At 44.8% G+C, this 12,681-nt stretch overlaps 1 protein-coding gene across 14 annotated transcripts in view; it reads right to left on the reverse strand.

Moving 5' to 3' along the window:
• ATXN7L1 (ataxin 7 like 1) overlaps window positions 1-12,681 on the reverse strand; it is a 264,853-nt gene that overhangs the window by 71,976 nt on the left and 180,196 nt on the right. Inside the window, exon 1 of one of the 14 annotated variants that reach the window (XM_024990753.2) lies at window positions 4,666-4,948. The gene's annotated coding sequence lies outside the window, so the exon portion shown is untranslated. 14 annotated transcript variants of the gene reach the window in all.

Raw genomic sequence — 12,681 nt, forward strand, 5'->3', positions numbered from 1 at the left:
AAAAGCATCAATTCTTCAGTGCTCAGCTTTCTTTATAGTCCAACTCTCACATCCATACACAACTACTGGAAAAACCATAGTTTTGATTAGACGGACCTTTATTGGCAGAGTAATATCTCTGCTTTTCAATATTCTGTCTAGATTGGTCATAACTTTTCTTCCAAGGAGCAAGCATCTTTCATGGCTGCAGTCATCATCTGCAGTGATTCTGGAGCCCCCCAAAATAAAGTCTCTCACTGTTATTCAACCATAAAAAGAAATGAAGTACTGATACATGCTACCATATGAATGAACCCAGAAAACCCTATGCAAATGAAAGAAGCCAGGTACAGAGGTCATGTATGATATACATGCTATTTATAGAAAATGTCTGGAATAGGCAAATCCACAGAGACAGAAAGCAGACTGGAGGTTGCCAGGGACTGAGGCAGGGGGCTAGGGAGTAGAATAACTGCTGAATGGGTATGCGGTTTTATTCTGGAGTGATGAAACATTTGGAACCAGATAGAAGTGGTGGTTGCACAACACTGTACATGTACTCAATGCCACCAAACTGTTCACTTTAAATTGGTTAGTTCATGTTATATGGATTTCACCTCAAAACCAAAAAACCCAAAGCTCTGCTGAAAGTAAGGGCCAAGACAATCCACACACAGAACAACCAGTTTCAGAATCACTGAGAGTTACCTTTAAAACTCTTCTTGGAATCACTTAAAGGAAGTAATTTTTAACTTAAGATAACTAAGGGGGCCAGTAGGATAGCAGATAGGTACTCACTTCAAGACAGACAATTCAGGTCCACAAAGAAGTGTTGATTTGTCTTAAGCAATACCCAGTCCCCTCTTCCCCTACCAGGCACGATGGCTGCCCTTCTATTTACAGGTGGAAGGCTGAGGCACAGCTCCCCTCTGCCAGCCCCCTCATCCCTGATACAGCCATCATTTCCACCAAAGGGACTCGGGTCTTAGACTTTGACATTGGGACATAGTCACAGACTCCCCCACCCCTAACCTCCAGAGCAAGAAGAAACCCCACAGGTAAACATTCTCTGCTACCTCTGCTGGCCCCTTCCAGGGCTGGCATCACCTCCTTGGAGTGGCAGCCATGGGGCTGCCCAGCCTGGCTTCTCCAGCACAGGCCCTGGGCTCTCCCAGGCCAAGCAGCACCACCACTGGACAGTCTCCCTTCTGCCTGAATGTTAATTCCATTTCTGCCCCATGGAGGTCACCCTGAACTGGTCCAGTTTCCCTTCCATGGACACTTTGCCAAATGCTTTGTTCCCTGAAATATCCTTCTCCAGGCTAAATACTCTCAGACATCTTCTAAAATCATTCCTCTCAAAAGGTCATTTTCACTCTTCTCCTGATCTCTGGGTGCTCTTTGGCTCCCACGGCCTTCCTAAACTGTGACACTCAGAAGGGAGACCATTATAGGTGGGCAGCTCCCATCTGTCTGTTGTGGATATTGTTCTCCTGTTAAGTCCACCAGGCACTCAAGCTATATTTTTTATTTCTAACAGCCACATCACCCTTAAGTCTTATTTCACACTCTTCACTGCCAAGCTGCTTATCCACAGGTGTCCTTTAAAAATGTCATCTTGTTGGAGTCAGTCCGCTGCTCTGACCTCTGGAGATCTTTCTGGACTCTGACTCATTAATGTAATTGTTCTTCCTCCTAAATCTCTCCTATCTTGAAAAATTGGATAATCCTGCCACTAAGACTATTCTTCTTCTAAATCCTCATTTATAACATGGAAGAGGAGGACGGGGCCAAGTGCGCAACATAATATATCCGTTGGGGTGACAGCAACCTGTGGACAGCACTCTAGAGGTGTGACTCTGCTGATCCACCTGCCATTCAGGGCAGGTATGTCACCTGGTCCACACATCTTCATCTTCATTGGTACAGATCCCACAGATGACTAACAAATGGGGCTAAAAACAGCCCTCCTGCTATCAGCAGTTGAAAGACTAAGTATAAAACTCTTATCAGAGCTTCACACAGTGAGTAATCAAATATGCCTTTATAACTGACAAGAAATACAATAAAAGGAGAAAACCTGGTTTTCCAATTCCCAGACTGCCCTCCTTTTTGGCAACCTATATAGTTGGTTGGTGGCAACCAACTATACACATTAGGCAGCTGAAACCAATACAAGGAGCACTGGCGTCCAAAAGCTGGAGTCTGAATACTGGCTCCCTCCTTCCAGAACCTCTGTGTTCTGAGGTTAAAAATATCTGCCCTTCAAGGCTATAGGGAGGAGTCAATGAGACGAGGCATGTAAAAGAGGTTTAAAAGTTGAGTCAGGCTATGCAAACATAAAAGAAGCATATTATGATTATTACTACTATAAATCTCTCCAAGATACCATTCCCACTGGCAGAAAGCTGCCAGTTAGGCCAACGAAAAACCTACAGATGCACTCAGGCTGCCAGGAGGCAGGTCCTCCAGCACAGAACAGCTGAACTGCTGTAAAGCATCTTCCTTTTCCCAAGGTTGGTGGGATGTGAGGGTTTGGCCAATTCATATGCAAAAGCCAAAGGGCGAGGAGGATGGCTGGGAAACTTCTCAGTATTCACTGCCAACCTCTCCAACACAAACGCCTGTGGGTTCCCTTCAAGGTTCTTCATTCGCTCAGGCTATGAGATTATCTATACAGTAGGGAGGGGGCACCCATAATCACTGTAGGCTGAGAAGCACACAATCTGAGACACCTCCAACCTAAGGCCTTCAAAGGTGGGTCTCCAATCCCACCCCAGCCTGACAGACAGGACGAAGAAATCGGGAGTATAACAGGGTCCCATCCATAAAGGCAGACTGGAATCAAATCAGAACAAAAAGTTTCTTAATCTCTGCGTTGCAGCCAGTTCACCCAGTTTGGATGGGGCAATGAATGAGAAGGCGGATGAAAGAAAGATATGTGCGGGCTGGAGCTCTGGCTCCCCAGCTTCACCGTCCAGGCTAAGACCACATCTTTATACTGGGACCAAAGGGCCTGACCTGTCCCTCTCCAGCTCAGTGGGACTATTATGAGAAAGTACAGGGCATGCTCTAAACCGTAGAAGACGAAAAGCAAACCTCATCCTCATTCTCTGCCAGGTTAGAGGAGACCAAAAAACAACACACAATACAAACAACCTTGCTTGTATATTACTGTTGTTGTTATTCAGTCTCTTAAGTCACGTCTGACTCGTTGTGACCCCATGGACCGCAGCACTCCAGGCTTTCCTGATCTCCACTCTCTCCACAGTTTGCTTGGATTTATGTCCATTGAGTTAGCGATGCTATCTAACCATCTCATCCTCCACTGCCCGCTTCTCCTTTTGCCTTCAATCTTTCCCAGCATTGGGGTCTTTTCCAACGAGTCAGCTCTTCACACAGATGAGAGAGACATGGAGGAGAAAAAGAAATCCACTGATGGCAGCACTGGGCAGTGAGAATCACGTCACGTTTCGGCCTATGTCACAGTTACTACCTTGGAAATTTCCATTTCAACCGTCCATTTTCATTTCACGTGTAAGTTGGTGATGCTGGGGGTGGGGAGCAGTGGGAGATTTGGACCTGTCTGAGAGGGACCCGTGTACTTGGATCAGGACAGACTTCCTACAGAAGGCCTTTCACAAGGCCCAGGTGATGTTTTCTCCCTCCCTTTCAATTTGTTTGGTTTAAAATATTTAACCAGAGGCACAATGAAGTGTCTCATTTGCCACGTTCTCCTGGACCATTAGACGGGGACTTCACACTTACTACGCTGATGAACATGCTACTTACCCATGCAAATTCTGGGAGCACACACACCAAGATGGGAGGTGCTCAAGGCACGCTCTCAGGGGCTGATTTAATTACACAGCCACACGGTGGGCAAAGCAGAGCAATTTTTAGCCAACTGCTCTAGTAAATATTATGGGAAGCCCCTTCATAGAGTGCTAATGCTGCCTAGTGATTTCGAACATGTTTGGCTTTAGTTCTCATTCAAACACGCACGTGGTCCCCAAAGACGCCACCACTGGGGCCAGAAAATCAAATAGATCATGCAGTAGCTGACATGCCGTCTTGCCGTTCAATATTATTATTATTATTTTAGTACTATAAACCCCGGAGTATTACTGTCATTTCAGTGAGGACAAACTGGAAACTCACTTTCCAGCCCCTGACTTCCTCAGCTCCTCCCCCAGTCCCACCGCCTGCTCTGGGCCGGCTGCACTGCTCCCCAGGGTTGGACAAAACAACCACCAGGAACCTATTTCGGACGTTTGAAACAATACCCAATCACTGCATCCACTCTCCCAGAGCGTCCCAGAGGAAATGGCATCATTACTTTCATTTTACTCCATTTGTGACCAACCAAAAGAAAACAACACATCCTAAGACAATTATCAGGGAATCTGATGTCGGCAGCTGGAGAGGACGCTCCGGAATGTTATCAAGTGACCTCTCGGAGAAATTAATTTTCAAGAGCTAAAATAACCTTCTGCTGCGCACGCCCGCCCGGCCGTTTCTCTAGCTGCAGAAACGGATTTCACTTTCCACAGTTAGAACAGAAAACTCTCAGGCATCCCCATTTTTTCTTTTTTTTTTCCAAAAAAGTCTATAAATAACCCAGGATCAGCAAAATTTATGCAAAACATCCTGCTAGAAGAAGAAATGTAAACTAAAACCACTTACAGCGAGACTCGGGCTGCCAACTTAATCTGATTCTACGACGACTGTAAACACGTTGTACTTTTGGAACCTGAAGCGATCCATATTAGCAGATGTCATCACAGAAAAGAAAAAGAAAAAAAAAAAGAAGAAGACCTCCTCCTCTCAAACTAAATAACAAAAGCCTGGCCCCCAAACAGAGCACTGTGGTTGGGGGTCCAGTGTTCCGCACGGCCCAGGACCCAACGGCTGGCCAGCTGCAGTCAGTACCAGCTATCCGAGCTTGCACACGCCAACTGTTTTGACTACAGGCACTTGTTAAACACAGAGTTTCAGGTCCTACCAGTTGGACACCAGAAGTTCATAGAACTGACCCAGTGCCAAGAACAACAAGCCCAGAAAGCGAAACGGCTGCCTCGTGCGCCGTGTTTTCGTTAACTGTTTATGCAAGCCCCAGACCAATCGGGTAACAATTAAGAAGACAACCGAACTTAAATAACAAAAGCAGAAGATTACCACCTTGAAGGAAATGGAGATGTTTGGCAGATAAAGGACAGTTCAAAGGTGGGGTGGGTGGGGGGTTTTCAGAGAGAATGGGGAGGAGGGGCAGGTGTCACATGACAAACTGCGGTTATTAGCAGAAGGAACTGGGTGCTTCCTTGAAGCATCTTTAACTTAAAGCTTGACATAGAGATTCTGCAAATACTGAGGCCCTGGTACACATCTGGGGTGACGATTACAAGCACTGGAATTTGGACGTTGGCAAATCCCGAAGGAGAAAAAAGGGGTGTGCTGAGCGGAAGTCTTGAGACACGGAATGGGACTTCCAAGTTCCCTGCTTCGTGCAGCAAGGCCGCCGAGCCACAGAGGAAGCAAGGGACTGAGCACGTAAGAAGTGAATGGAGGGACTGCATCCCCAGGCTGCTTCTCACCTGGTCCCGAGAAAGGCTTCCCTTTTCTCTTTGAGGTCAGGGTTGCTGGGGCCAACCTTCCTCCCTCATCCAGTCTGGGATCTAGATTCTCTTACAGGTGACAGTGGATAAAGTATTTTCATTTGGCAAGATAAAATAAAAAGGAATGCTTAAATCACATATTTAACAAAGTTTTTCATTTCTTTCCCAGAATGCATTAAGCCCTATCTCATTTTTACACCAACACAATTGACCAGATCAAATTTTAGAATTATCTGAGGATTTGAGAAAAGTGAATTCCAAGGTTATTGGGATGCAAATGTAAGAATGAGAATTTTGCAATTGCTGAATGGATTCAAATCTAACCTCTGCTCCACCTTCTTCTTCTTCTTCTTCTTCTCTCTCTCATCTGCCTCTGAATTGAAGAATAAAATGTTGCCCCTTTCCCACTCCAGAGGTTTAGTGAAAACTAATGAGTAGGTAGAAACAGGTTGTTTATAAAAACTATTTTAACCACAGGCCAGGTTCATGTTGATTCTGGAGAGTAAATGTCGTTCCTCTGGTTCCAGGGATCTCCAGTGCAGTGGTGGAGGGTATGCACACCCACGTAACGGCTAACCCCTTCCTCCCAAAGGAACCCACATTTTCTTAAAACTACACAGACGTATTTCACCAGGATCTGAAACACAGCAGTTGCCTGATGGATCTAGACAACAGCATAGGCAGCTTGGAGCCTCCCAGACAAAGGAAGGCCAAGGGGAGGAAGAGGTTGGGGGAGGGGAGGGGAGGAGAGGAGGGAAGGGGCTCCCTGGAGAGAAGGGTCTGGTGGGGCAACATGAGGCTCACTACAGCATCCGGCCCCGGATTGACAACTGACTTCTTAAAGCGACCCCAGAATTGTGAGATTGGCCTCTCACTCAGAACTCCAAGGTTTACTTGTCCTCTTCATCACTCACTACAATTACAGGGCCAGTATGATTATCCCCATTTAACAAGGAGGAAAACGGAGGCTCAGAGAAAGCTCGGTCTCAGCCCCATGAACCGTGGCTGTGCTGGTATGGTACTTTATTATCTGCAATTATTTTCATTTTCACAGACAAGTAAACTGAGATTTCTGGAGAGGCTACAAATCATGTCCAAGGCCACACTGCAAATCACCAACAACATCAGGTCTCCTAACTGCTAACCCAGTCCTCCTTGCTTGCCTCTACCACGTTCCAGAACACAGAATGATAGAACTGAAAAGGCCAGTAAAGCTGTCTTATTAAAAAAGCACATCATCTTTCCTGATTTTCTCAAACTCCCATCCTCACGGTTTCTCAGTTCTTAGATTGCAACTCTCTAACAGGGAGGCTTCCTCTCCACACTGTGGGGAGAGCTCTGGAAGTCTGCATTCCAGAGCTACTATTTCAATGCAAAGCCACCACCTCCACCCAGTCTGCACCCCGTCCTCCTTTGATTTCATTAGCACACCCAGTTGCTAACCCCTGGCTCCTTACCTAATCCCAGTCTAAGCAGCCGCCAGAGCGGATGCCCCAGCAGGCCTGCCAAGCTGTACATGATGCCGCCTGCATCTCCAAGGTGTGCTGTCTCGCATGCAGAAGGGATCTGCCTGAATCTCTTCTCCAACATGTGTATCAAGGTTACGCTTTTGCTGCGTTATTTTGTTACAGAGGCTGATGGAAATAAAGGACCAAATGAAGGATCCCACTGTCATATCCCTTGTCCGTGCCAAGTGGACACACTCCCAGCTTGATAGGGGGTGACATTACTATCCTGTGATACATGTGAGTGGGTTCATTGTAGGTTTGGGCCATTTTATTTGAGAAGTTACAGTAATGAGTTTGCCACAGGGTTTGTAGGAGTGAATGGGGATGAATTTAAGCATTCAGGGCCATGAACAGAGATGCTGAAAATTGACTGCAGAGGGGGAGAGGTCAGGAGGGATGATTAGAAAGTCCTAGAACATTTTACTGCCACTTTGTGAATCTACCTCTCCCCCTTCTTTCTCTCTGAAAATGCAACCAGCAGGGAAGCTGGGTGCTATGGTGGACTTCATGTTGAATATCACTAAGGCAGTCAACATTGTGAACCCTCATCAAATCCGCGTGCTGCTGTTGGTGGGAGAAGCTCTACGGCTAGATGCGATGCACAGGTGGCACCTCCCACCAGTTTATTTGAGGTTGTTTTGGTAACCACAGGACATTTGCATCCATGCTGCCTGAAAATTATATGGGGCCTGGGTAAATCAGAACAGTCTCAGCAGGAAAATTCACTGGCTTACATGACACAAAGTGAGGAGAATATTTCCATGAACCTTGTGACTCCTCTGAGCACAGAGACCATTTTTTTTTTAAACCAAAAAGTAGGACACAGGGTTTGACAAGCATTGGGAAGACAGGATAGGCTATTAAAAAGTAGAACTCCTGAAAATCTGAGGGGCATGGCCACTAAATCAGTAAAATTAGCAAAAGTAGGCTAATAGAGGGATGCAGAATTATTAGCATTAGTTTGTTGTGGCTGTTACTGGTGTGCTTAACAAAGGCAGTTCTATCATAGACCAGACAAACAGTGCTCTGCTTGCAGATATGGTGATTTGGGGAGGGCTGGTAAGGACAGTACATCCAGTTTGGAGCAGGACAGTGGTGAAGGAGACAAAGCTGAGGTCTGCTGCCCACGCTCTGGGCTTTCAGACCCCTCCACTGAGGGCACTGCATCAGAGTACATACGCACAGAAGGAACCTGCGCAGGACCAAGTAAGGTCTTAAAAATACGGCCTGCATATGTGGCTAGGTTGCTAAGTTGCTTTAGTCGTGTCCAACTCTTTGTGACCCTGTGGACTGTATAGCCTACCAGGTTTCTCTGTCCATGGGGATTCTCCAGGCAAGAATACTGGAGTGGGTTCCCATGCCCTTCTCCAGGGGATCTTCCTGACCCAGGGATCTAATGCACATCCCTTATATCTCCTGCACTGGCAGGCAAGTTCTTGACGACTAGCACCACCTATGAAGCTGCATATGTGGAGAGCAGTCAAGAAAAGACAGAGGCCTGAGCTCTCAGGAGAAACAGAGAAGCAAAGTTACACAGCAGTAACTTGCGGCTGCTGTTGGATGCAGGCCTGACTTTACTCCCTGATGCTGCCCTGCAGACTTCCAGGTCAGGACCTGAGGCTCAGCTGGACACTCTTCCCTTTTGCCCTGTTACCTGGGTTCACAGGGACTGGGCCAGCCTGCCTGGTCGTACCTGGACCTGGCTTTTGGCATAACCCTTGGTAATGTGAACTCATGACCAGAGCTGCAGAGACAGGTTTGCACATACGGGACCACAGACCCTAGATTCTTCAGAAGATAGTCAGTTTCAACCAGCCTTGGCTGACACTACACCATAATTTGAAAAACGACTTTATACTGAAGGTCAGCCAATGTGGGTTGACTGCAGTCTGGACTACTAGACTTCACGTTCCTTGAGGACTTGTTCAGAGTCTCGCTTATCTTTGGAAGCCAATGTCCTGCCAGAGTATGGAAGTCTTGCTATGCCTTTTAATACAGGTTTTAAATGAATGAAGTTCCACTTAATGTGAACCACAGATAGATGAATACCTTATGAGATATACCTGAAGGTGAATATCTTTTTGTTAAGTATGTATGAAATTTGGTGTTCAATTAATTTTGTTTCCATTAATTAATTTTTTTAAAAGTACAATATTTCATTATTGTTTTTTTAGGTTTCTTCCCCACCCCCCACCAAGTCAAATTTGGTATTTTTTAAAGTTATATTATGGTTCAAGTTAGAGAGAAGGTAGAAAGGCTTTCCACTTAAGATTAAAAATACTAAATCTTCAAAAAATTGTAGCTACTTTGTAATAGGAATCTTTCCAAAGGTCTTCATTCTCTTGTACTCTGTTCTCTTAAATGGTATATACTTTGAACATTATTTGATCTTTTTTTTTATATAACTCAAGGTCACTGTTAAGGGCATTCATTTCTATACTTTGCTACAAAATGGTGATATCAGGGCCTACCATATCTTTCAGACTTTTTGACCCTGATCCATCTCAAGAAATGAATTTTACATGGCAACAACCTGGTATGCACAAAAACTTCAAAGGTTGTAAGATTTATCTTTACTAAGTAAAAACCACTTGAATATTTTCTCTTCTCTTCTATGCCATGGTTTCAAATGTTGGTCAGGGATGGCTAAAGTGATCACCCCCACCATCACAAGAGGTACCTGTGGCATACAAACAGAGAAAGTACACAGGCCTTCTGTCCTACACAAAAAGGGCTTCAGCGTCCCCACTTGCAGCCTTTTACTTTCTTTTTGGCTGCACTGGGTCTTCATTGTGGTGCAAGGGCTTTTCTCTAGTTGTGGTGTTAGGGGGCTTCTCTAGTGCTGGCATGTGGGTTTCTCTCGTTGCCACGACATATGGGAATCTTAGTTCCCCGACTACAAATGGAACCCGAGTCCCCTGCACTGGCAGGTGGATTCTTAATCCACTGGACCACCAGGGAAGTCCCTGGCTTTTACTTTCCTCCTGCATCTGGTGTCACTCATACTCAGTCAGGGCCTGCCTCCACAGTCCTACTCACAGAGTTCTAATTTGCCAAACCTGGAAATCAGACCATCCAGCTTGCTTGTGTAAACGGAGTGTAAAGTGTTGCTCCATGAAAGCCTGAGGGGTGCCCCATGGATGACTCATGGGGTGAGGTATTCTTATGTGCTAGAGTTCCTGGTGGGGCTCCCAGAAGTCTTGCCCAGCGGCAAGGCTCATGACACTGAGGTGTTACTGGATTTGTTCACCCACATGTGAACATGAGTGTTTCTCCTTTGAAAGGAATAGTCTGATCACTGGGCTTCAAGGGCTATTAAATGACAGAGGCTCCCAGCAGTAATATAGCTTCGGGAATGACCAGCTCTGGGCTCCAGTGTATGAGAAGTATTCCCTAGAGTAACTGACTCTACTTCAGGCAGTTTGTAACAACAGTGCAGTATTTTGATCTCCACTCTGATATGCCCTTTGCCCTGTAATTTACAGCTCCTCCTGGACTACACTTCAACTCTCAGGAGTCTTCCCACCTAAATCAAAGATGCTAATCTAACAGGCTTATGAGTTGTCTCCTAGTGAAATTTTGAAGTGATGTGCATGTGTATGTGTGTGAAGATATCTTAAATTGATTTTAAATAACTATAGCAGAGCGGGTAGATACTGTGTCCCTAAAGAAACCTAGATAACAGGCAATCAGGCACTGGTCACATAAACTATTGGCACATCTATTCAGTGGAATTTCTGCTGCTGCTGCTGCTAAGTCGCTTCAGTTGTGTCCGACTCTGTGCGACCCCATAGACGGAAGTCCAGCAGGAATTTCTAGGAAGCTATAAAAATGATGATGTAGATCTATACTTACTGAAATATGTCCACAATAATTGCAGACAGAAAAAAAAGATTTCAAGACAATGCCTACAATAGGATTCCATTTTTATTTTTTTAAATATAAAATATATGCAAAGAGGTACACATGTATAACACATATATAAACACATACACATGGGAAAAAGATGGAAAGTTTTACATGGAAATATTTATTTTTATTTCCTAAAATGGTTGGTGGTTTTTAAAATGTATCAGTTTTATAATAAGAAAAAAGCATTTTCACTTTGAAAAAATAAAATTCTACATTATTATGCAAAAAAGTACTTCTGCTTGTGGCACTCACCCCATTCTCATCTTGTAAGTGACTGCTCCCCCGGGAACACTCACTATATCCATGTATCCATCCATAGGGGGACACACTCAAGCTGAGGCACACTCACTTCTCATGAGTTATGATGTCTTTTCAAACTTTTAAAAGAGTTCTATTCCTATATAATAGGGTAAGTTGAATCTTTATTGGAGAATTTTCACATTAATGCATATGAAGGCAAAGGAAGGGCTTATGGTTTTACTTTTAAGGGTCATGTTCTCTTCTCTGATGGAGTTAAGGGGAAATGTAAATCCTGAAACTAGTTACCTCCCTGGCAGATGCAGGCTACCAGGTCTATCCATTCTCCAGGAAGACAAGAAAGAGCTGACACCATCTAGATTCTGAAGCTAATTTTCTTCCAAGACAGAGTCCATTCAAAGCATAAACTGATGTTGGGTTTAAGGACAGGAACAATCCCTAATTTGTGTTCTCTCTACAAAGTGTATTCACATCCAAGAAATATCGCCCCTCAAAATGACTAGGAGGAAGGGCAAGCAAATGTACTATTCTGAAGTTGACAAATGAGGAAAATAGGATGTATCAAGGGGGGGTTTTCGAACTGTGATGCTGGAGAAGACTCTTGAGAGTCCCTTGGACTGCAAGGAGGTCAAATCAGTCAATCCTAAAGGAAATCAACCCTGAACATTCATTGGAAGGACTGATGCTGAAGCTGAAGCTCCAATACTTTGGCCACCAGATGCAAAGAGCCAACTCACTGGAAAAGACCCTGATGCTGAGAAAGATTGAAGGCAAGAGGAGAAGGGGACGATAGAGAATGAGATGGTTGGATGGCACCACAGACTCAATGGATATGAGTTTGAGCAAACTCCAGGAGATGGTGAAAGACAGGGAAGCCTGGTGTGCTGAAGTCCACAGGATCGTAGAGTAGACAAGATGTAGTGACTGAACAATAATAACAACACTACTAGAGAGGGATTCAAACCATTCTCTTGGGTTTATTCTCCATTTTCTGTGCCACTGCATTCTTTCCAGAAGCAAAGTAACCATATACCTATTATCCTAACCGGACAACTTTGAAAGGGAAAAGAGGTACATTTAAACACAGGCTTCAGGGCATCTACGAACAAAGCTAGTGGAGATGATGGAATTCCAGTCAAGCTGTTTCAAATCCTAAAATATGACGCTGGGAAAGTGCTGCACTCAATATGTCAGCAACTTTGGAAAACTCAGCAGTGGCCACAGGACTGGAAAAGGTCAGTTCTCATTCCAATCCTAAAGAAAAGCAATGTCAAAGAATGCTCAAACTGCCGCACAATTGCACTCATCTCACATGCTAGTAAAGTAATGCTCAAAATTCTCCAACCTAGACTTCAGCAATATGTGAACCGTGAACTTCCAGATGTTCAAGCTGGATTTAGAAAAGGCAG

Source organism: Bos taurus, chromosome 4, assembly GCF_002263795.3.
Source record: "Bos taurus isolate L1 Dominette 01449 registration number 42190680 breed Hereford chromosome 4, ARS-UCD2.0, whole genome shotgun sequence".
Lineage (NCBI taxonomy): Eukaryota > Metazoa > Chordata > Mammalia > Artiodactyla > Bovidae > Bos > Bos taurus.